Consider the following 22,660-nt stretch of genomic DNA (forward strand, 5'->3'; position numbering starts at 1 on the left):
ATGGATTCATGGACACCACTGTGACATTGCTGGGCCTCATGGAAGCAAGGGGACCCTAGTGACGCCGTGTGCCTCAGTGGAATGTAGGCATCATTGTGACACTGTGAGGCCCCATCCAGCCAAGGCTCCATTGGGACACTGCGAGACCCCACGGAAACAAAGCTCCAGGGTAACACAGAGAGGCTGCCTGTAATCAGTGCTCCATTGTGACCCTGTGGAGCCAAAGGAGAGCGTTGTGACCCTGCAAAGCCCCATGGTCCATTGGTCCAAAGGTCCATTGTGACATTGCAGGACTCATGGAACAGAGGAGTCACATGACACTGTGGGGCCTGTGGAACCATGGAGAACATTGTGACACTGCAAGGCCTCAAGGAATCATTAGGACTGTTATATGTCTATAGGATAATTCGTGCAAATAAAATTGTCGTCTCTTTTATGGTTATGTGCTGTTAAATTATACTCTTATAGGAAGTTTTTAAATCGCACAAGCCAGCAACTGCGACTGCAACACCATGTCAAAGCCACCTGGACGAGAGAGGGAGGACTTTATTTACAAGCGAACGAAAGTGGCCAGCCCAGAGAGGGATCATGCATCAAGGTTGTCCGAGAAACACCCGGACGATAAATACACGATAAATATCCGAGACCGAGATAGTCAGAGCCATCAGGGAGGTACATCTCAAATCCGAATTCCGGGACTGCAAACACAGGTGTTCATCACTCTCCGGACACGTATTGTTCAACTTGCCACAGAGAAAAGAACTCCACATGAATACATGCACTTTGAAAAGGAAGAAAGGGGACTCTGGCTCAGGCAAGGAAAATCGTATAAAAATGGGTCAGACAGGACGGTCGGTGTGAAGCATAGAGGACCCTCTGCTGCAGCTGTCAAACCTGTGTCTCACCCGGTGGCAATCCCGGGCTCCACATTGACTTTTTTTTATAGTGGCTTTTTTTCATTTTTCTCAAAGTTTATATTTGGTACACTTAATAACTTTTATTAAATTAAAAATTAATAACTTGGAGCCTTGCATTTCTAACATGTTCATCACATTCAGTTTCTCATGATAAGCCTATCTACTTCTGCTAATTCTGAGATGGGGAAAATGAACTGTCATGATTCCCGCTTGCACTAGAGGATTGTGACACGGGCTGACTTTGTGATGCCAGAGTCTTCTGTGCCATCACAGCGCAACTGTATGACATCCCAGAGTGCTAGAGCAGCACTGGCTCTGTGACATCACAAGGGGGATTTGTGAGATCTCAGGGTGGGCTGTGACATCCCAGGAGGCAGTGTGACATCTCAGGGGCTCTGTGACCTTACTGGGGAGGTCACTTCAAGCCAGCTCCCACTCACAGTTCCTCCCAGAGAAGTCCAAAGCTGCTCGTGCCCGGTGGCATCCCGTGTCCCTCTGGGTCCCCCTGCCCCTGGCGCTGCAGCCTCCCGCTGAGGATGTTCGAGGAGATCAAGCCCAGAGCCTGACACGGGGACAGGGGCTCAGGGCCGTCACAGTTGGAACAGGGAGACAGGGACCCTCTAGCAGCATCCCTGTGCCCCCAGGGCCAGAGCTTGGCCAGGGCTCCTTCACCCTCTTATGAAGGAGGGCTTGAGAGCACTTTAAAAATCCCCAGCAGGGGAGTAGCATAAAACAACTTTAATATTAAGTGACAGCACCACAGAGTTCCTTGGCAAGAGTCACTCTGCTCCTGACTGGACACTTCAGGCACACCAAGGAAACAAAGCAACAACAAAACCAAACAAAATCCAGGCAATCAAACCGAAAAGGAGTCAAGAACTGTCCCGGTGTCTGTGTGTCTCTGTGTGTTTGTGTGTGTGTGTGTGTGTGGGTGTGTGTGTGTGTGTGTGTGTGTGTGTGCGACGAAAGGACAGTGAGGGCAAGGATAAAAGGAATACAGCCTAAAAGCTAAACAGAGCTGTGGAATAACACTTAACAATATTCAACTTTGCTTATAACTTCTATTAAGCTTCACAAATTAGCAAAAGAACAACTCTTAGCAGCATTTAACTTTGCTTACAGCTTGTGACTTTGTCGCTATAAGACACGTGAAAGCACGATGCGAGCCACCTGCTATTTTCAAGGTAAAGAGAAAAGTTTATTCTCTGACTCCAACTTTTATACTTTCCCAAAGGTGACATTGGATTGGAGAGTGAATGGACCACCTGTCCAAAGACATTGGACAAAGCACTAGTACATCAAGTTTGTCCAGCCCCATAAAAGATTGTAAACAATATGTTGTTGACAGAAGTTGTGTGGGAAGGTTCTCCAAAAGAATGGAAACTCAGAAGGCTTTAGAAAATCTTAAGAATCAGGGTGACATGACTTAACCTTACTTCCAGGCCTGACTGGCTCAGCTATCCAAGGCAATCAAAGCCCTCAGAGAGCAGCATTTCTGCCACATTTCCCTGAGCACAGGCACTCCTGTGTGCACACAGACACAAAGAGTCACTACAAGGCACCTGTGAGAAATTCCCCTGAGCAAAGGGAAATGTTCCCTGTGGAGGCTTTGGCATCTCCCCAGGGGATGAAGGGTTGAGCCTGGAGCAGACAGTGTCTGTGATGAGCTCCAGAGGAGCTGAGCCCAGGGGCTGCTGGCCAAGGCCCTGGCCCAGTGAGCATTTCTCAGCTGGCAGGGTGGCCTGAGAAGGGGAAAGGGGAATGCACCAGACCAGGAACCATGGAACCAAGGGACCATTGTTACACTGTGGGGCCATGTGAGAAGAAGTGACCATTGGGACACTGTGGGGCCTTGTGAGACCAAGGGACCATTGGGACACTGTGGGACCATGTGAGATCAAGAGACCATTGGGATACTGTGAGTCCTCATGGATTCATGGACACCACTGTGACATTGCTGGGCCTCATGGAAGCAAGGGGACCCTAGTGACGCCGTGTGCCTCAGTGGAATGTAGGCATCATTGTGACACTGTGAGGCCCCATCCAGCCAAGGCTCCATTGGGACACTGCGAGACCCCACGGAAACAAAGCTCCAGGGTAACACAGAGAGGCTGCCTGTAATCAGTGCTCCATTGTGACCCTGTGGAGCCAAAGGAGAGCGTTGTGACCCTGCAAAGCCCCATGGTCCATTGGTCCAAAGGTCCATTGTGACATTGCAGGACTCATGGAACAGAGGAGTCACATGACACTGTGGGGCCTGTGGAACCATGGAGAACATTGTGACACTGCAAGGCCTCAAGGAATCATTAGGACTGTTATATGTCTATAGGATAATTCGTGCAAGTAAAATTGTCGTCTCTTTTATAGTTATGTGCTGTTAAATTATACTCTTATAAGAAGTTTTTAAATCGCACAAGCCAGCAACAGCGACTGCAACACCATGTCAAAGCCACCTGGACGAGAGAGGGAGGACTTTATTTACAAGCGAACGAAAGTGGCCAGCCCAGAGAGGGATCATGCATCAAGGTTGTCCGAGAAACACCCGGACGATAAATACACGATAAATATCCGAGACCGAGATAGTCAGAGCCATCAGGGAGGTACATCTCAAATCCGAATTCCGGGACTGCAAACACAGGTGTTCATCACTCTCCGGACACGTATTGTTCAACTTGCCACAGAGAAAAGAACTCCACATGAATACATGCACTTTGAAAAGGAAGAAAGGGGACTCTGGCTCAGGCAAGGAAAATCATATAAAAATGGGTCAGACAGGACGGTCGGTGTGAAGCATAGAGGACCCTCTGCTGCAGCTGTCAAACCTGTGTCTCACCCGGTGGCAATCCCGGGCTCCACATTGACTTTTTTTTATAGTGGCTTTTTTTCATTTTTCTCAAAGTTTATATTTGGTACACTTAATAACTTTTATTAAATTAATAATTAATAACTTGGAGCCTTGCATTTCTAACATGTTCATCACATTCAGTTTCTCATGATAAGCCTATCTACTTCTGCTAATTCTGAGATGGGGAAAATGAACTGTCATGATTCCCGCTTGCACTAGAGGATTGTGACACGGGCTGACTTTGTGATGCCAGAGTCTTCTGTGCCATCACAGCGCAACTGTATGACATCCCAGAGTGCTAGAGCAGCACTGGCTCTGTGACATCACAAGGGGGATTTGTGAGATCTCAGGGTGGGCTGTGACATCCCAGGAGGCAGTGTGACATCTCAGGGGCTCTGTGACCTTACTGGGGAGGTCACTTCAAGCCAGCTCCCACTCACAGTTCCTCCCAGAGAAGTCCAAAGCTGCTCGTGCCCGGTGGCATCCCGTGTCCCTCTGGGTCCCCCTGCCCCTGGCGCTGCAGCCTCCCGCTGAGGATGTTCGAGGAGATCAAGCCCAGAGCCTGACACGGGGACAGGGGCTCAGGGCCGTCACAGTTGGAACAGGGAGACAGGGACCCTCTAGCAGCATCCCTGTGCCCCCAGGGCCAGAGCTTGGCCAGGGCTCCTTCACCCTCTTATGAAGGAGGGCTTGAGAGCACTTTAAAAATCCCCAGCAGGGGAGTAGCATAAAACAGCTTTAATATTAAGTGACAGCACCACAGAGTTCCTTGGCAAGAGTCACTCTGCTCCTGACTGGACACTTCAGGCACACCAAGGAAACAAAGCAACAACAAAACCAAACAAAATCCAGGCAATCAAACCAAAAAGGAGTCAAGAACTGTCCCGGTGTCTGTGTGTCTCTGTGTGTTTGTGTGTGTGTGTGTGTGTGTGTGTGGGTGGGTGTGTGTGTGTGTGTGTGTGTGTGACGAAAGGACAGTGAGGGCAAGGATAAAAGGAATACAGCCTAAAAGCTAAACAGAGCTGTGGAATAACACTTAACAATATTCAACTTTGCTTATAACTTCTATTAAGCTTCACAAATTAGCAAAAGAACAACTCTTAGCAGCATTTAACTTTGCTTACAGCTGGTGACTTTGTCGCTATAAGACATGTGAAATCACGACGCGAGCCACCTGCTATTTTCAGGGTAAAGAGAAAAGTTTATTCTCTGACTCCAACTTTTATACTTTCCCAAAGGTGACATTGGATTGGAGAGTGAATGGACCACCTGTCCAAAGACATTGGACAAAGCACTAGTACATCAAGTTTGTCCAGCCCCATAAAAGATTGTAAACAATATGTTGTTGACAGAAGTTGTGTGGGAAGGTTCTCCAACAGAATGGAAACTCAGAAGGCTTTAGAAAATCTTAAGAATCAGGGTGACATGACTTAACCTTACTTCCAGGCCTGACTGGCTCAGCTATCCAAGGCAATCAAAGCCCTCAGAGAGCGGCATTTCTGCCACATTTCCCTGAGCACAGGCACTCCTGTGTGCACACAGACACAAAGAGTCACTACAAGGCACCTGTGAGAAATTCCCCTGAGCAAAGGGAAATGTTCCCTGTGGAGGCTTTGGCATCTCCCCAGGGGATGAAGGGTTGAGCCTGGAGCAGACAGTGTCTGTGATGAGCTCCAGAGGAGCTGAGCCCAGGGGCTGCTGGCCAAGGCCCTGGCCCAGTGAGCATTTCTCAGCTGGCAGGGTGGCCTGAGAAGGGGAAAGGGGAATGCACCAGACCAGGAACCATGGAACCAAGGGACCATTGTTACACTGTGGGGCCATGTGAGAAGAAGTGACCATTGGGACACTGTGGGGCCTTGTGACACCAAGGGACCATTGGGACACTGTGGGACCATGTGAGATCAAGAGACCATTGGGATACTGTGAGTCCTCATGGATTCATGGACACCACTGTGACATTGCTGGGCCTCATGGAAGCAAGGGGACCCTAGTGACGCCGTGTGCCTCAGTGGAATGTAGGCATCATTGTGACACTGTGAGGCCCCATCCAGCCAAGGCTCCATTGGGACACTGCGAGACCCCACGGAAACAAAGCTCCAGGGTAACACAGAGAGGCTGCCTGTAATCAGTGCTCCATTGTGACCCTGTGGAGCCAAAGGAGAGCGTTGTGACACTGCAAAGCCCCATGGTCCATTGGTCCAAAGGTCCATTGTGACATTGCAGGACTCATGGAACAGAGGAGTCACATGACACTGTGGGGCCTGTGGAACCATGGAGAACATTGTGACACTGCAAGGCCTCAAGGAATCATTAGGACTGTTATATGTCTATAGGATAATTCGTGCAAATAAAATTGTCGTCTCTTTTATAGTTATGTGCTGTTAAATTATACTCTTATAGGAAGTTTTTAAATCGCACAAGCCAGCAACAGCGATTGCAACACCATGTCAAAGCCACCTGGACGAGAGAGGGAGGACTTTATTTACAAGCGAACGAAAGTGGCCAGCCCAGAGAGGGATCATGCATCAAGGTTGTCCGAGAAACACCCGGACGATAAATACACGATAAATATCCGAGACCGAGATAGTCAGAGCCATCAGGGAGGTACATCTCAAATCCGAATTCCGGGACTGCAAACACAGGTGTTCATCACTCTCCGGACACGTATTGTTCAACTTGCCACAGAGAAAAGAACTCCACATGAATACATGCACTTTGAAAAGGAAGAAAGGGGACTCTGGCTCAGGCAAGGAAAATCGTATAAAAATGGGTCAGACAGGACGGTCGGTGTGAAGCATAGAGGACCCTCTGCTGCAGCTGTCAAACCTGTGTCTCACCCGGTGGCAATCCCGGGCTCCACATTGACTTTTTTTTATAGTGGCTTTTTTTCATTTTTCTCAAAGTTTATATTTGGTACACTTAATAACTTTTATTAAATTAAAAATTAATAACTTGGAGCCTTGCATTTCTAACATGTTCATCACATTCAGTTTCTCATGATAAGCCTATCTACTTCTGCTAATTCTGAGATGGGGAAAATGAACTGTCATGATTCCCGCTTGCACTAGAGGATTGTGACACGGGCTGACTTTGTGATGCCAGAGTCTTCTGTGCCATCACAGCGCAACTGTATGACATCCCAGAGTGATAGAGCAGCACTGGCTCTGTGACATCACAAGGGGGATTTGTGAGATCTCAGGGTGGGCTGTGACATCCCAGGAGGCAGTGTGACATCTCAGGGGCTCTGTGACCTTACTGGGGAGGTCACTTCAAGCCAGCTCCCACTCACAGTTCCTCCCAGAGAAGTCCAAAGCTGCTCGTGCCCGGTGGCATCCCGTGTCCCTCTGGGTCCCCCTGCCCCTGGCGCTGCAGCCTCCCGCTGAGGATGTTCGAGGAGATCAAGCCCAGAGCCTGACACGGGGACAGGGGCTCAGGGCCGTCACAGTTGGAACAGGGAGACAGGGACCCCCTAGCAGCATCCCTGTGCCCCCAGGGCCAGAGCTTGGCCAGGGCTCCTTCACCCTCTTATGAAGGAGGGCTTGAGAGCACTTTAAAAATCCCCAGCAGGGGAGTAGCATAAAACAGCTTTAATATTAAGTGACAGCACCACAGAGTTCCTTGGCAAGAGTCACTCTGCTCCTGACTGGACACTTCAGGAACACCAAGGAAACAAAGCAACAACAAAACCAAACAAAATCCAGGCAATCAAACCAAAAAGGAGTCAAGAACTGTCCCGGTGTCTGTGTGTCTCTGTGTGTTTGTGTGTGTGTGTGTGTGTGTGTGTGGGTGGGTGTGTGTGTGTGTGTGTGTGTGTGACGAAAGGACAGTGAGGGCAAGGATAAAAGGAATACAGCCTAAAAGCTAAACAGAGCTGTGGAATAACACTTAACAATATTCAACTTTGCTTATAACTTCTATTAAGCTTCACAAATTAGCAAAAGAACAACTCTTAGCAGCATTTAACTTTGCTTACAGCTGGTGACTTTGTCGCTATAAGACATGTGAAATCACGACGCGAGCCACCTGCTATTTTCAAGGTAAAGAGAAAAGTTTATTCTCTGACTCCAACTTTTATACTTTCCCAAAGGTGACATTGGATTGGAGAGTGAATGGACCACCTGTCCAAAGACATTGGACAAAGCACTAGTACATCAAGTTTGTCCAGCCCCATAAAAGATTGTAAACATTATGTTGTTGACAGAAGTTGTGTGGGAAGGTTCTCCAACAGAATGGAAACTCAGAAGGCTTTAGAAAATCTTAAGAATCAGGGTGACATGACTTAACCTTACTTCCAGGCCTGACTGGCTCAGCTATCCAAGGCAATCAAAGCCCTCAGAGAGCAGCATTTCTGCCACATTTCCCTGAGCACAGGCACTCCTGTGTGCACACAGACACAAAGAGTCACTACAAGGCACCTGTGAGAAATTCCCCTGAGCAAAGGGAAATGTTCCCTGTGGAGGCTTTGGCATCTCCCCAGGGGATGAAGGGTTGAGCCTGGAGCAGACAGTGTCTGTGATGAGCTCCAGAGGAGCTGAGCCCAGGGGCTGCTGGCCAAGGCCCTGGCCCAGTGAGCATTTCTCAGCTGGCAGGGTGGCCTGAGAAGGGGAAAGGGGAATGCACCAGACCAGGAACCATGGAACCAAGGGACCATTGTTACACTGTGGGGCCATGTGAGAAGAAGTGACCATTGGGACACTGTGGGGCCTTGTGACACCAAGGGACCATTGGGACACTGTGGGACCATGTGAGATCAAGAGACCATTGGGATACTGTGAGTCCTCATGGATTCATGGACACCACTGTGACATTGCTGGGCCTCATGGAAGCAAGGGGACCCTAGTGACGCCGTGTGCCTCAGTGGAATGTAGGCATCATTGTGACACTGTGAGGCCCCATCCAGCCAAGGCTCCATTGGGACACTGCGAGACCCCACGGAAACAAAGCTCCAGGGTAACACAGAGAGGCTGCCTGTAATCAGTGCTCCATTGTGACCCTGTGGAGCCAAAGGAGAGCGTTGTGACCCTGCAAAGCCCCATGGTCCATTGGTCCAAAGGTCCATTGTGACATTGCAGGACTCATGGAACAGAGGAGTCACATGACACTGTGGGGCCTGTGGAACCATGGAGAACATTGTGACACTGCAAGGCCTCAAGGAATCATTAGGACTGTTATATGTCTATAGGATAATTCGTGCAAGTAAAATTGTCGTCTCTTTTATAGTTATGTGCTGTTAAATTATACTCTTATAAGAAGTTTTTAAATCGCACAAGCCAGCAACAGCGACTGCAACACCATGTCAAAGCCACCTGGACGAGAGAGGGAGGACTTTATTTACAAGCGAACGAAAGTGGCCAGCCCAGAGAGGGATCATGCATCAAGGTTGTCCGAGAAACACCCGGACGATAAATACACGATAAATATCCGAGACCGAGATAGTCAGAGCCATCAGGGAGGTACATCTCAAATCCGAATTCCGGGACTGCAAACACAGGTGTTCATCACTCTCCGGACACGTATTGTTCAACTTGCCACAGAGAAAAGAACTCCACATGAATACATGCACTTTGAAAAGGAAGAAAGGGGACTCTGGCTCAGGCAAGGAAAATCGTATAAAAATGGGTCAGACAGGACGGTCGGTGTGAAGCATAGAGGACCCTCTGCTGCAGCTGTCAAACCTGTGTCTCACCCGGTGGCAATCCCGGGCTCCACATTGACTTTTTTTATAGTGGCTTTTTTTCATTTTTCTCAAAGTTTATATTTGGTACACTTAATAACTTTTATTAAATTAAAAATTAATAACTTGGAGCCTTGCATTTCTAACATGTTCATCACATTCAGTTTCTCATGATAAGCCTATCTACTTCTGCTAATTCTGAGATGGGGAAAATGAACTGTCATGATTCCCGCTTGCACTAGAGGATTGTGACACGGCTGACTTTGTGATGCCAGAGTCTTCTGTGCCATCACAGCGCAACTGTATGACATCCCAGAGTGCTAGAGCAGCACTGGCTCTGTGACATCACAAGGGGGATTTGTGAGATCCCAGGGTGGGCTCTGACATCCCAGGAGGCAGTGTGACATCTCAGGGGCTCTGTGACCTTACTGGGGAGGTCACTTCAAGCCAGCTCCCACTCACAGTTCCTCCCAGAGAAGTCCAAAGCTGCTCGTGCCCGGTGGCATCCCGTGTCCCTCTGGGTCCCCCTGCCCCTGGCGCTGCAGCCTCCCGCTGAGGATGTTCGAGGAGATCAAGCCCAGAGCCTGACACGGGGACAGGGGCTCAGGGCCGTCACAGTTGGAACAGGGAGACAGGGACCCTCTAGCAGCATCCCTGTGCCCCCAGGGCCAGAGCTTGGCCAGGGCTCCTTCACCCTCTTATGAAGGAGGGCTTGAGAGCACTTTAAAAATCCCCAGCAGGGGAGTAGCATAAAACAGCTTTAATATTAAGTGACAGCACCACAGAGTTCCTTGGCAAGAGTCACTCTGCTCCTGACTGGACACTTCAGGCACACCAAGGAAACAAAGCAACAACAAAACCAAACAAAATCCAGGCAATCAAACCAAAAAGGAGTCAAGAACTGTCCCGGTGTCTGTGTGTCTCTGTGTGTTTGTGTGTGTGTGTGTGTGTGTGTGTGGGTGGGTGTGTGTGTGTGTGTGTGTGTGTGACGAAAGGACAGTGAGGGCAAGGATAAAAGGAATACAGCCTAAAAGCTAAACAGAGCTGTGGAATAACACTTAACAATATTCAACTTTGCTTATAACTTCTATTAAGCTTCACAAATTAGCAAAAGAACAACTCTTAGCAGCATTTAACTTTGCTTACAGCTTGTGACTTTGTCGCTATAAGACATGTGAAATCACGACGCGAGCCACCTGCTATTTTCAGGGTAAAGAGAAAAGTTTATTCTCTGACTCCAACTTTTATACTTTCCCAAAGGTGACATTGGATTGGAGAGTGAATGGACCACCTGTCCAAAGACATTGGACAAAGCACTAGTACATCAAGTTTGTCCAGCCCCATAAAAGATTGTAAACAATATGTTGTTGACAGAAGTTGTGTGGGAAGGTTCTCCAACAGAATGGAAACTCAGAAGGCTTTAGAAAATCTTAAGAATCAGGGTGACATGACTTAACCTTACTTCCAGGCCTGACTGGCTCAGCTATCCAAGGCAATCAAAGCCCTCAGAGAGCAGCATTTCTGCCACATTTCCCTGAGCACAGGCACTCCTGTGTGCACACAGACACAAAGAGTCACTACAAGGCACCTGTGAGAAATTCCCCTGAGCAAAGGGAAATGTTCCCTGTGGAGGCTTTGGCATCTCCCCAGGGGATGAAGGGTTGAGCCTGGAGCAGACAGTGTCTGTGATGAGCTCCAGAGGAGCTGAGCCCAGGGGCTGCTGGCCAAGGCCCTGGCCCAGTGAGCATTTCTCAGCTGGCAGGGTGGCCTGAGAAGGGGAAAGGGGAATGCACCAGACCAGGAACCATGGAACCAAGGGACCATTGTTACACTGTGGGGCCATGTGAGAAGAAGTGACCATTGGGACACTGTGGGGCCTTGTGACCCCAAGGGACCATTGGGACACTGTGGGACCATGTGAGATCAAGAGACCATTGGGATACTGTGAGTCCTCATGGATTCATGGACACCACTGTGACATTGCTGGGCCTCATGGAAGCAAGGGGACCCTAGTGACGCCGTGTGCCTCAGTGGAATGTAGGCATCATTGTGACACTGTGAGGCCCCATCCAGCCAAGGCTCCATTGGGACACTGCGAGACCCCACGGAAACAAAGCTCCAGGGTAACACAGAGAGGCTGCCTGTAATCAGTGCTCCATTGTGACCCTGTGGAGCCAAAGGAGAGCGTTGTGACCCTGCAAAGCCCCATGGTCCATTGGTCCAAAGGTCCATTGTGACATTGCAGGACTCATGGAACAGAGGAGTCACATGACACTGTGGGGCCTGTGGAACCATGGAGAACATTGTGACACTGCAAGGCCTCAAGGAATCATTAGGACTGTTATATGTCTATAGGATAATTCGTGCAAATAAAATTGTCGTCTCTTTTATAGTTATGTGCTGTTAAATTATACTCTTATAGGAAGTTTTTAAATCGCACAAGCCAGCAACCGCGATTGCAACACCATGTCAAAGCCACCTGGACGAGAGAGGGAGGACTTTATTTACAAGCGAACGAAAGTGGCCAGCCCAGAGAGGGATCATGCATCAAGGTTGTCCGAGAAACACCCGGACAATAAATACACGATAAATATCCGAGACCGAGATAGTCAGAGCCATCAGGGAGGTACATCTCAAATCCGAAATCCGGGACTGCAAACACAGGTGTTCATCACTCTCCGGACACGTATTGTTCAACTTGCCACAGAGAAAAGAACTCCACATGAATACATGCACTTTGAAAAGGAAGAAAGGGGACTCTGGCTCAGGCAAGGAAAATCGTATAAAAATGGGTCAGACAGGACGGTCGGTGTGAAGCATAGAGGACCCTCTGCTGCAGCTGTCAAACCTGTGTCTCACCCGGTGGCAATCCCGGGCTCCACATTGACTTTTTTTTATAGTGGCTTTTTTTCATTTTTCTCAAAGTTTATATTTGGTACACTTAATAACTTTTATTAAATTAAAAATTAATAACTTGGAGCCTTGCATTTCTAACATGTTCATCACATTCAGTTTCTCATGATAAGCCTATCTACTTCTGCTAATTCTGAGATGGGGAAAATGAACTGTCATGATTCCTGCTTGCACTAGAGGATTGTGACACGGGCTGACTTTGTGATGCCAGAGTCTTCTGTGCCATCACAGCGCAACTGTATGACATCCCAGAGTGCTAGAGCAGCACTGGCTCTGTGACATCACAAGGGGGATTTGTGAGATCTCAGGGTGGGCTGTGACATCCCAGGAGGCAGTGTGACATCTCAGGGGCTCTGTGACCTTACTGGGGAGGTCACTTCAAGCCAGCTCCCACTCACAGTTCCTCCCAGAGAAGTCCAAAGCTGCTCGTGCCCGGTGGCATCCCGTGTCCCTCTGGGTCCCCCTGCCCCTGGCGCTGCAGCCTCCCGCTGAGGATGTTCGAGGAGATCAAGCCCAGAGCCTGACACGGGGACAGGGGCTCAGGGCCGTCACAGTTGGAACAGGGAGACAGGGACCCTCTAGCAGCATCCCTGTGCCCCCAGGGCCAGAGCTTGGCCAGGGCTCCTTCACCCTCTTATGAAGGAGGGCTTGAGAGCACTTTAAAAATCACCAGCAGGGGAGTAGCATAAAACAGCTTTAATATTAAGTGACAGCACCACAGAGTTCCTTGGCAAGAGTCACTCTGCTCCTGACTGGACACTTCAGGCACACCAAGGAAACAAAGCAACAACAAAACCAAACAAAATCCAGGCAATCAAACCAAAAAAGAGTCAAGAACTGTCCCGGTGTCTGTGTGTCTCTGTGTGTTTGTGTGTGTGTGTGTGTGTGGGGGTGTGTGTGTGTGTGTGTGTGTGTGTGTGACGAAAGGACAGTGAGGGCAAGGATAAAAGGAATACAGCCTAAAAGCTAAAGAGAGCTGTGGAATAACACTTAACAATATTCAACTTCGCTTATAACTTCTATTAAGCTTCACAAATTAGCAAAAGAACAACTCTTAGCAGCATTTAACTTTGCTTACAGCTTGTGACTTTGTCGCTATAAGACACGTGAAAGCACGACGCGAGCTACCTGCTATTTGCAAGGTAAAGATAAAAGTTTATTCTCTGACTCCAACTTTTATACTTTCCCAAAGGTGACATTGGATTGGAGAGTGAATGGACCACCTGTCCAAAGACATTGGACAAAGCACTAGTACATCAAGTTTGTCCAGCCCCATAAAAGATTGTAAACAATATGTTGTTGACAGAAATTGTGTGGGAAGGTTCTCCAACAGAATGGAAACTCAGAAGGCTTTAGAAAATCTTAAGAATCAGGGTGACATGACTTAACCTTACTTCCAGGCCTGACTGGCTCAGCTATCCAAGGCAATCAAAGCCCTCAGAGAGCAGCATTTCTGCCACATTTCCCTGAGCACAGGCACTCCTGTGTGCACACAGACACAAAGAGTCACTACAAGGCACCTGTGAGAAATTCCCCTGAGCAAAGGGAAATGCTCCCTGTGGAGGCTTTGGCATCTCCCCAGGGGATGAAGGGTTGAGCCTGGAGCAGACAGTGTCTGTGATGAGCTCCAGAGGAGCTGAGCCCAGGGGCTCCTGGCCAAGGCCCAGGCCCAGTGAGCATTTCTCAGCTGGCAGGGTGGCCTGAGAAGGGGAAAGGGGAATGCACCAGACCAGGAACCATGGAACCAAGGGACCATTGTTACACTGTGGGGCCATGTGAGAAGAAGTGACCATTGGGACACTGTGGGGCCTTGTGACACCAAGGGACCATTGGGACACTGTGGGACCATGTGAGATCAAGAGACCATTGGGATACTGTGAGTCCTCATGGATTCATGGACACCACTGTGACATTGCTGGGCCTCATGGAAGCAAGGGGACCCTAGTGACGCCGTGTGCCTCAGTGGAATGTAGGCATCATTGTGACACTGTGAGGCCCCATCCAGCCAAGGCTCCATTGGGACACTGCGAGACCCCACGGAAACAAAGCTCCAGGGTAACACAGAGAGGCTGCCTGTAATCAGTGCTCCATTGTGACCCTGTGGAGCCAAAGGAGAGCGTTGTGACCCTGCAAAGCCCCATGGTCCATTGGTCCAAAGGTCCATTGTGACATTGCAGGACTCATGGAACAGAGGAGTCACATGACACTGTGGGGCCTGTGGAACCATGGAGAACATTGTGACACTGCAAGGCCTCAAGGAATCATTAGGACTGTTATATGTCTATAGGATAATTCGTGCAAGTAAAATTGTCGTCTCTTTTATAGTTATGTGCTGTTAAATTATACTCTTATAAGAAGTTTTTAAATCGCACAAGCCAGCAACTGCGACTGCAACACCATGTCAAAGCCACCTGGACGAGAGAGGGAGGACTTTATTTACAAGCGAACGAAAGTGGCCAGCCCAGAGAGGGATCATGCATCAAGGTTCTCCGAGAAACACCCGGACGATAAATACACGATAAATATCCGAGACCGAGATAGTCAGAGCCATCAGGGAGGTACATCTCAAATCCGAATTCCGGGACTGCAAACACAGGTGTTCATCACTCTCCGGACACGTATTGTTCAACTTGCCACAGAGAAAAGAACTCCACATGAATACATGCACTTTGAAAAGGAAGAAAGGGGACTCTGGCTCAGGCAAGGAAAATCGTATAAAAATGGGTCAGACAGGACGGTCGGTGTGAAGCATAGAGGACCCTCTGCTGCAGCTGTCAAACCTGTGTCTCACCCGGTGGCAATCCCGGGCTCCACATTGACTTTTTTTTATAGTGGCTTTTTTTCATTTTTCTCAAAGTTTATATTTGGTACACTTAATAACTTTTATTAAATTAAAAATTAATAACTTGGAGCCTTGCATTTCTAACATGTTCATCACATTCAGTTTCTCATGATAAGCCTATCTACTTCTGCTAATTCTGAGATGGGGAAAATGAACTGTCATGATTCCCGCTTGCACTAGAGGATTGTGACACGGGCTGACTTTGTGATGCCAGAGTCTTCTGTGCCATCACAGCGCAACTGTATGACATCCCAGAGTGCTAGAGAAGCACTGGCTCTGTGACATCACAAGGGGGATTTGTGAGATCTCAGGGTGGGCTGTGACATCCCAGGAGGCAGTGTGACATCTCAGGGGCTCTGTGACCTTACTGGGGAGGTCACTTCAAGCCAGCTCCCACTCACAGTTCCTCCCAGAGAAGTCCAAAGCTGCTCGTGCCCGGTGGCATCCCGTGTCCCTCTGGGTCCCCCTGCCCCTGGCGCTGCAGCCTCCCGCTGAGGATGTTCGAGGAGATCAAGCCCAGAGCCTGACACGGGGACAGGGGCTCAGGGCCGTCACAGTTGGAACAGGGAGACAGGGACCCTCTAGCAGCATCCCTGTGCCCCCAGGGCCAGAGCTTGGCCAGGGCTCCTTCACCCTCTTATGAAGGAGGGCTTGAGAGCACTTTAAAAATCCCCAGCAGGGGAGTAGCATAAAACAGCTTTAATATTAAGTGACAGCACCACAGAGTTCCTTGGCAAGAGTCACTCTGCTCCTGACTGGACACTTCAGGCACACCAAGGAAACAAAGCAACAACAAAACCAAACAAAATCCAGGCAATCAAACCAAAAAGGAGTCAAGAACTGTCCCGGTGTCTGTGTGTCTCTGTGTGTTTGTGTGTGTGTGTGTGTGTGTGTGTGTGGGTGGGTGTGTGTGTGTGTGTGTGTGTGTGACGAAAGGACAGTGAGGGCAAGGATAAAAGGAATACAGCCTAAAAGCTAAAGAGAGCTGTGGAATAACACTTAACAATATTCAACTTTGCTTATAACTTCTATTAAGCTTCACAAATTAGCAAAAGAACAACTCTTAGCAGCATTTAACTTTGCTTACAGCTTGTGAATTTGTCGCTATAAGACATGTGAAAGCACGACGCGAGCCACCTGCTATTTTCAAGGTAAAGAGAAAAGTTTATTCTCTGACTCCAACTTTTATACTTTCCCAAAGGTGACATTGGATTGGAGAGTGAATGGACCACCTGTCCAAAGACATTGGACAAAGCACTAGTACATCAAGTTTGTCCAGCCCCATAAAAGATTGTAAACAATATGTTGTTGACAGAAGTTGTGTGGGAAGGTTCTCCAACAGAATGGAAACTCAGAAGGCTTTAGAAAATCTTAAGAATCAGGGTGACATGACTTAACCTTACTTCCAGGCCTGACTGGCTCAGCTATCCAAGGCAATCAAAGCCCTCAGAGAGCAGCATTTCTGCCACATTTCCCTGAGCACAGGCACTCCTGTGTGCACACAGACACAAAGAGTCACTACAAGGCACCTGTGAGAAATTCCCCTGAGCAAAGGGAAATGTTCCCTGTGGAGGCTTTGGCATCTCCCCAGGGGATGAAGGGTTGAGCCTGGAGCAGACAGTGTCTGTGATGAGCTCCAGAGGAGCTGAGCCCAGGGGCTGCTGGCCAAGGCCCTGGCCCAGTGAGCATTTCTCAGCTGGCAGGGTGGCCTGAGAAGGGGAAAGGGGAATGCACCAGACCAGGAACCATGGAACCAAGGGACCATTGTTACACTGTGGGGCCATGTGAGAAGAAGTGACCATTGGGACACTGTGGGGCCTTGTGAGACCAAGGGACCATTGGGACACTGTGGGACCATGTGAGATCAAGGGACCATTGGGATACTGTGAGTCCTCATGGATTCATGGACACCACTGTGACATTGCTGGGCCTCATGGAAGCAAGGGGACCCTAGTGACGCCGTGTGCCTCAGTGGAATGTAGGCATCATTGTGACACTGTGAGGCCCCATCCAGCCAAGGCTCCATTGGGACACTGCGAGACCCCACGGAAACAAAGCTCCAGGGTAACATAGAGAGGCTGCCTGTAATCAGTGCCCCATTGTGACACTGTGGAGCCAAAGGAGAGCGTTGTGACACTGCAAAGCCCCATGGTCCATTGGTCCAAAGGTCCATTGTGACATTGCAGGACTCATGGAACAGAGGAGTCACATGACACTGTGGGGCCTGTGGAACCATGGAGAACATTGTGACACTGCACGGCCTCAAGGAATCATTAGTGTTATAAACGAGCACAATAGGCTGTCAAATCCAATTAAAAGGGATTTATTAATAGTAGAAAGCGAAAGCTAACCAGCGCGCGCTGGGCGGCAGTCGTTTCAACTACCGCGCTTCGTTCCCCGTTTCCCCCCCACTTATTGGGTCGTCTCTTCCGGATGTGTGACGTTCTGGTGTCTTTTCTGCGCAGGCGCACCCTGTTGTTAGGTGGTCGTTTTCTGCCTCTTGGTGGCGCCAGTAGTCTTCCTCAAGGTTGTCTCTGCGACCTGGAAATTTTCTCAAAACAAGAAATGTTATCTCTAGGCACGTTTACATGTTTTGCTAAGTCTGTAACGGAACTGTCCTTGAAAGATATCTACTCGCTTAGGTGTTTAGGTGCCTAGCAGCAACTTTCTCAAAACAGTTTCAACTCCCTAAAAAGTTTGTAACGGAATTGTCCTTGAGAGATATTTACTGGAATGTCTGGCAAAATGAGAACATGTTCAGACAAGTGAAAACTCTAAGTAAAAACTGTATTCTGTGAATGTGAGAAACTCTATATTATGAACAAAAAGGCCTTATTTTCCTAACAATATCCCCCCTTTTTATTTTTAACCCCCTTTTTGTTCATTAAAGTGCTCTAATTCCCTTTTGCTCAATTCTAAATACTCTTCAGTCTCTACTCCGCTAAGTGGCTCATACTTTGGCCTTACTATCATTAAATGTGCAGCTTCTAACCTATTTTTCACTAGTGTAATAAGCTTGCTAAGAATACATGGCCCAAAAGTAAGTATTAGAATTAGTAAAATTACTGGTCCTGCAAGGGTGGATAATAGAGTGGTTAGCCCGGGAGAATAGGTGAACCAGGATTCATACCAACTCTGCTGGGATTCTCTTTCTCTTTTTCGTTGTTCTATTTGTTTGCGTAACTCAGCCATCGTGTCTTTTACAATACCTGTGTGATCTACATAAGCACAACATTCTTCTTGCAAAGCAACACACAGTCCCCCTTGCTGTAAGAATAACAAATCTAATCCCCTTCGGTATTGGAGGACTACCTCAGAAAGGGATTTTATTGATTTAACTAGTTCACTTATGGCTTTATCTATTCTACTCAGATCTTCATCTACAGATGTGCGCAGAGCTTTCATACCCTGGGTTTGACTTACTAAGGAAGCGACCCCTGTTCCTACTCCTGCTCCTCCTATACTGAGCAAGATTGCTACTGTTAGTGCTGTAAGTGGTTCCCTTTTAACCAGGTAGTGTTCAGGGGTCATCTGATGTTCTAATACGTATTCTTTTGGGTGGTATACGATTCTGGGGATTATTAGAACTTGAATGCAGAAGTCTGAATTATCAAAGGCTCTTACCGATAGGCAGGGTGTGACTCCAAGTTGTTGACATACCCACTTAGTATTGACTGCTGGCATAAGCCAATCAGAAGGCTTGTCTGTTCTGCTGATGTTCATTGTTGTGTTGCAGAGGTGTCGCATATCTGCTGGAACTTTCCCTACACATCTTCCTTGTCCACTAACCTGGGACAGGGTAATGCCTGAAACATTATCTCCTTCTTTTTTCCAGAGACACTCTTTTGGATTTGTACCATTTATTTCCCTTGCCTCAGATGTAATCCCAATAGCTTCATAAAAGGGTGGATTTATCATATAGCAAAGCCAACATCCTTTAGTTAGGTTAGGATGGGTATGATTCAAAACTCCAAAAGTAGCTTGCATAATTTTCCATAAGGTTGTATACTTCTGCACTAATAGCTGAGGTTCTTGATTACCTTTGTTTGATTTTATAACATTATCTCTGGTTTTATTACTCTCCTTTAAGTCATTGCTTATTACTGGATTTGGGCCTATAGGGCTAGGGTCATGTGGCGCTACCTCCTTTTTTATTTGAATCAGATTCCCTGGATCATGTCCTTCTATCCAATGCCTAACCCCCCATGTTTTGCCTATTAACCATCCAGAATCGCTTGGTTGAGTGACATTTAGGTAAAGAAAGGTGCAGTTCCCAAGTAAGTTTTTCCCAGTCCAAGGCCACTCTCGTGGTCGTTTACACCCTGCTGGTCCATGTCCTACTTTTAAATATTTGTCTAATCCTCCACCCGGAGCCCACGCTGATGCTATTGTTTCACAGCCCCAATAGGCGCAGTAATAATGTTCGGGGTAATTACAGTATTGCTTCCCTGGGTTCGAAGCAGGGCACATATAGAAGCTTGTTAAATTTAACAGTCGCCCGCATTTTAAATTTCGAGTTAGATCACAGATCCCAACCTTGAAGCTTGGTGCTCCAGGTCCCGTTATTGTCTGTAAAATATGACGGGTATCGTGATCCTCCCACCTGCTTAAGGTCCATTTAAAGGGTTCATGTATATTAACTGTGGCACTCTGAAGGGGAAGCCATACAAACATAAAAACCCATAGGATTGAGTGATACGCACTGCAGGGGAGGGTGTTACTTATCATGCTCAGTTTTACATTCCCATTCTCCCTCCTTCCGTTGTCACCATTCTCATACTCATGATGATTTACGTTCTTTTTCAAGGTTTGGGAGGGCCCCTCATCCCCACTACCTACCTCTCTGTCTTGCCTGTCAACTTGGTTGCTACAAGTTACAGGGCAAGCCATCTTCTCGACAGCAGAGATATTCTTCAGGGGTGGGATCGTTCCCTCTCTCCCACTTTGATCTCCGGGAGTTCCAATTTTTCGCATTCAACTGTGGAGTGTCGCACCTGAGCCTTTTGACTAATTTGCGACACTTGACCTGGACTATATCCGTGAGGAACGGACCCAGGGGTTCATTGGAATGGTAACAGTGGAATTCAGGGTTTATTCCTTTTATAAAAACCTCCCACCACTCAGGGGATCCTTTAGTCAATTCCCGAGTGGCAACCTTGTAATTTAGTACTTCAGATGTCAATTTGCGCTGCTCCAGCCAGCAGCGTTGACATACACTTCTTGGAGCTCTCCCCTTTCTGCAGTGAGCCCACCACAATCCTTTACAGATTTTGCAGGAAAAACAGGCAAAAGGGTAACAATGACAATCTAACCAGCTACACCTTACTCTAATACTTTGATGTTCAGCATGGCCCTCCCCTTCCCAAGGTCTCTGTTCTTTTTCAAGTCGGATGAACCGATAAAAGGGCTGCTGGGCTGAATCCTCTAGACGTTTACAGTATCCTGGGGGCTTTGTTTCTCCAACTAGTTGTACTTGCAGTCCCCAGTTATCTCCAACCCAAATGTCCCTAGAGCTGATAGAGTTCATGAAAATTATTTGTAAGTCCTTTTTACTGTTAACTTTAAATCCCCCGTCTTCCCGTCAATTTTCCAGCTCGTTTCTCTGGAAGCTGTATGAAATCGAGTTGGATCCACTGGCCCCTTTATTCTGCTAGCATGAGTCCATCCCTTCTCTGCTGTGCGGACTGCGGAGTCAGTGGTGATTAAAACCAGGTATGGTCCGTCCCACTTTGGGGTGATTGAATCTTCTTTCCAGCTCCGGATGAGGACCCAGTCGCCGGGTTGTACCTGGTGTAACACAAGATCTAGGGGTGGTCTTTGGGCCCACATTCCCTTTTCCCATAACTGTTTTTTATATTTCATTAAAATGGTTAAATATTTATTAATACTTTGATCAGTAATGTTAGGATTGGTTTGAATTTTTTCTAGGGAATAGGGCATCCCATACAGCATTTCAAATGGGGACAGTCCTATATCAGCTCGTGGCTGAGTTCGAACATTTAATAATGCCAACGGCAGACATTTTATCCAGGATAATTTAGTTTCTAGTACTAATTTGGTGAGTTGTTTCTTAATTTCCCCATTCATTCTTTCTACCCTCCCCGAACTCTGTGGATGCCAGGGAGTATGTTGTTCCCATTTTATGCCCAGAGCTTCTGCTAGCATCTGTGTTATTTTTGAAGTGAAATGGGGGCCTTTATCAGAGTCTATCGTCTCTGGGACCCCATATCTAGGTATTATTTCTTCCAGCAAGGCTTTTGTTACTGTCCGAGCTGTCTCTCTGGCAGTGGGGATTACTTCCACATAATGTGTTAAATGATCCACTATAACCAAAAGATATTTTAGTCTCCCTATCTTGGGGAGCTCAGTAAAGTCTACTTGCAGATTTGAAAAGGGCCTCTTTGCCACTGGCCTCCCACCCAGGGGTAGTTTCCTTAGGTTTTTCCTGTTTACCTGTAGACAGGTTGGACAACTCCTAGTAATCCCTTTCGCTAAGTCATGTAGGCCCACCGTCATATAATGGGTGGCAAAGTGATCCACCAGTCCTTGAGTGCCCCAGTGTATTCTCTGGTGTAATTTACTGAGCATCCGCTGGGCTATGGCTCTAGGTAGAACTTCCCTCCCATCCTTTAACAGCCATTTCCCTGATTCCTCTTTTATTCCTAATTTTGTAAGCTTCTCCTGTTCTTCTATTGTAAATATAAGCTTATCCTGGGTAGTCGATTCAGGGTCCTTTGGGGTATCCACAAAGTCCTTCCTAATTTCCTCACTTAAAGTTAGTGTTTTAATAATTGCAGCCTTCTTTGCCTCATAATCTGCCGCATTGTTACCCCTACTCCGGTAATCCATTCCCCGTTGATGCCCTTTTAAATGGACCACTGCTATCCTGGTAGGGCCTCTCAAAGCCCTCAGGAGGGCTATTATTAGTTTCTGATGTATTAAGTCCCTTCCCTGTGAGTTCACGAGGCCCCTCTCTTCCCATAACTTCCCAAAAGTGTGCACCACCCCGTATCCATATTTAGAATCTGTATAGATGGTCCCCTCTTTTCCTTCTAATAGTTCCAAGGCTCTTAGGATAGCGTATATCTCGCAGGCTTGGGCTGACCATGTTTTGTCTAGGGGTCCAGATTCGATTACTTTTAAGTCAGGCCCCCCCACTATGGCATATCCTGATCTTCTTTGACCCTCGACTACTCTGGATGATCCATCAACAAACAATTTTTCCCCAGTCTCTAATTCCTCTTCCTCTAGGTCAGGTCTAATTTTGGTTTGTTCTTCTATAGTGATTACACAGTCATGTATCAGTGATTCAGTTTCGGGCTCTCCGAAGAGGAAGGAGGCTGGATTTTGCAATGAGGTGGTTTCTAAAGTGAAATTAGGGGTTTCTAATAGAATCCCCTCATACTTTAGGAGCCTGGCATCAGAGATCCATTTGTCTGCTTTTTGCTGCATCACACTCCGTATGTTAT

The sequence above is a fragment of the Lonchura striata genome, chromosome 38 (assembly GCF_046129695.1).
Source record: "Lonchura striata isolate bLonStr1 chromosome 38, bLonStr1.mat, whole genome shotgun sequence".
NCBI lineage: Eukaryota > Metazoa > Chordata > Aves > Passeriformes > Estrildidae > Lonchura > Lonchura striata.